The sequence below is a fragment of the Meriones unguiculatus genome, chromosome 12, assembly GCF_030254825.1.
Source record: "Meriones unguiculatus strain TT.TT164.6M chromosome 12, Bangor_MerUng_6.1, whole genome shotgun sequence".
NCBI lineage: Eukaryota > Metazoa > Chordata > Mammalia > Rodentia > Muridae > Meriones > Meriones unguiculatus.
In genome coordinates, this window is record NC_083360.1 from 27,820,845 (window position 1) to 27,824,034 (window position 3,190).

Consider the following 3,190-nt stretch of genomic DNA (forward strand, 5'->3'; position numbering starts at 1 on the left):
CTGGGTCGGGAGGGGAGAGTCACTAGTTCCTGGAACAGACTACTTCCTGAACTGTCACTGGACTGAAATAATGATGGTGTGTAAACATAAGAATTATGTCCATTTTAACAAACATCAATTACATGCACTTCCCCTATAAAAACCTGAGCGTCATTAGCTGTTAATATCAATTCTTTACAGCCCAAGCAGGTCTGTAAACGCGTGGCACTCCCTGAATAACCACCACCCTCCTTGCCTCCCCCAGGATCTGGCACCATGAATGTGCCCAAGTCAGTTTTCAAGCCTACAGAGCAAAGTGCTAGTGATCTCCAGATAGCCTCTTGTCCAAAACACATCTGCCGCCGCAGTGTCTGCCACAGACCAGAGGCGTGACACTCAGGTCTCACCTATAAATGTCATTCCTACTCTCTCACCAATCCCGAGGGCACTCCCGGTGTTCTCTGGACACCGACAGATAATTAAATTGGGCAGATCACCGGAAGGAGAGCAGGACTGGAACTGAGGACTTTGCAGGTGCTGGGCACTCAGTCTACCGTTACCACTCTAGCTTTTGTTTTGAGATAGAGTCTCCTTCAGGCCAAGCCAGCCTCAAGAACGTAGCCAAGGAGGAAGAACGGTGGTGGCGGTGATGACCCTGGCCCCTCCGGAGTCAGTGCAAGGACCGGAGAATCACTATGATTCTTCAGAGGGCCTTCAGGCTCTCCTCTGCCCTTCGAGCGGAGGTCTCTGTGCATTTGAGGAGGAACGTTGGTGTCACAGCGGTGGCATTTAATCAGGAACTTGATCCTGTACAAAAACTCTTCGTGGACAGAACAAGAGCGTACAGATCAAAGCGATAGGCATCTGGAGGACCTGTTGACGCTGGCCCAGAGGATCAGCAAGAGCTGAACAGAGAACATTTTAAGCTTAGACGAATGTTTGGTAAAGGGGACACGAATACCTTTCCTACCTTCTTCAAATTGGAAAATCTCAAATTTGAAGTCATCCCAAAACCCCAGTCCTGTGGAATAATATTAAAAAAAAAATCCATCTGGTAATTTGTCATGAATTAGTTGTACAACTAATTTTAAAAATTCAAATAAACATTCATTTTTCAGATAAAAAATGTATCCAAGAATAGCCTTAAATGTCTTAACCTCCTGCTTCCACCTTCTGCTGTACTGTTTATTTGGTGCTAGGAAACAGACCCGGGGCTTTGTTCATGCCACACAAGCACACTACAAACTGAGCTACATCCACTGATCTCTCTCTCTCTCTCATTCACTCTGTAGCCAAGGCTACATGCACGCCTCAGCCCAAAGTGAGTGGAGGTCAGAGGAAAACTCTGTGGAGTCTGTTCTCTTCTTTCACCTCTACGTGGGTTCCTAGGCTCAGACTCAGGTTGCTAAGCTTACATGGAAAGTGCCTCTACCCAGTCAGCCATCTTTTCTCTTTTCTTCTTAAAATATGTATTTATTAATATATGCATGCCTGAGCTGGTTTATGGGCACCACATGCATGCAGGTGCTGGGGGGGGGGGGAGTCGGATTCCCTGGAACTGGGGTTACAGGTGGTTGTGAGCAGCTTGTTGTGGATGTTGGGGACTGAGTTCAGGTCTTCTGAGAAAGCAGAACCACTGTCAACAACTGAGCTAGCTCTCTACCCCCCCCCACAAGCCCTCTTGTCGGCACTCTAAGTGGAAGTACTTAGCACAGTCCCTGTACAGGGTACACAGGAAGTGCCCAGTACAAGCGTCTACCATGAGCAGACTGGAGACTGACTGGCTTCCTGGAGGGTGGTTTTGGCGTGGAGCTCCAGCTCTCGGTGGACCCTCCGCTCCAGGTGTGTAACAGTCTTAGCGTGGAGATGAAGACACTAAGGCTTGGCGACTGCTCGAGGTTTGACAGCCACAGCTGTGCCGCAGGAAGAGTGACTACCTCCTGGCACCACGTAAATGGACTCCACATGCTAAAGGCGTCGTCTGGGATGAAGGCCGGGTCACTGGAGAATTGCCCTCGTCTCCCTCCTTCAGAGCTTCTGGGAGCACACCGCGGAAGAGGCAGAAATCCCAAAAAACACACAGCCCACCCAGAATCTCTCAGCAAGAGCTACCCAGGAGTTACTCTCTCTTCCTGTGGCACAGCTCTTCAGACAGCTGGGGGCTCGTTCCTAAATTATAGCCTTGCCTTAAAGGACATCTTCACACTGAGTTGTGACCTAGGACCAAGAACCACCTCAATGTGATCTGAACTCAGCTTAAGCACAATTGAAATTGGTGACCAAAAAGAGTGAACTTGCATGTATTTCTCATCAACATTTTTTTTTTCCTTTGAGACAGGGTTTCTCTGTGTAACCTTGAGTGTCCTTGAACTCACCATGTAGACTAGGCTAACCTCAAACTCACAGTGATCCGCTTGCCTCTGCCTCCCTGAGTGCTGGGATTACAGGCGTGGGCTACTGCACTTGGCTTTCTCATCAGCATTCTTAGCAAACTTCAGATTCCATGCCCCAGCACAGAAGGCCTGGCTGATCTGTGCTCTGACGTGGACAGACATTACACCCCATCAAAGCCACCTGGACTTCTCAGCTGTGCCTAATTGCCTTCCATTTCTCCACGCACCGTACTCTGTCCTACCTCAGGACCCTGTCCTTGCTTTTCCTGGAGTCTGATATATTTATTCCCCTGTTGTGGGTTTCTTCCTCCCTCCCTCCCTTCCTTTTTACTTTTTGTGTATGTGTAGACGCATATATGTGTATGTGTGTGTAAGCCTAAGATGATTGAAGGATGTAGTTCCTCAGAAACAGTCGGTTTCTGGGGGAAGGGATCAAACTCAGGTCCTCTTGCATGGCACACATGGCTGCTGTCTCTCTCCCTAGCCCCAGGAGGCTGAGGATCTTCTTCCTTCTAGCCTGAACCAAATGGCCTGCCCTAATGTAGCTTTTGCTGACACCACCACTGAAGAGGCTCCTTCCTTCCTTCCTTCCTTCCTTCCTTCCTTCCTTCCTTCCTTCCTCCCTCCCTCCCTCCCTCCCTCCCTCCCTCCCTTCCTTCCTTCCTTTCTTCCTCTCTTCCTTTCTTCCTTTCATCATCATCATCCGTGTAGCCCTGGCTGTCCTGGAACTCACTCTGTAGACCAGGCTGGCCTGGAATTTAGAGACCTGCCTACCTCTGCCTCCGTGCTAGGATCAAAAGCAGGCTCACCAGCACCGC

At 49.4% G+C, this 3,190-nt stretch overlaps 1 pseudogene; it reads left to right on the plus strand.

The window, feature by feature from the left end:
• The first annotated feature begins 281 nt into the window (after positions 1-281).
• On the plus strand, positions 282-1,052 carry LOC132646795 (ATP synthase-coupling factor 6, mitochondrial-like; annotated as a pseudogene).
• The last annotated feature ends 2,138 nt before the right edge of the window (positions 1,053-3,190 follow it).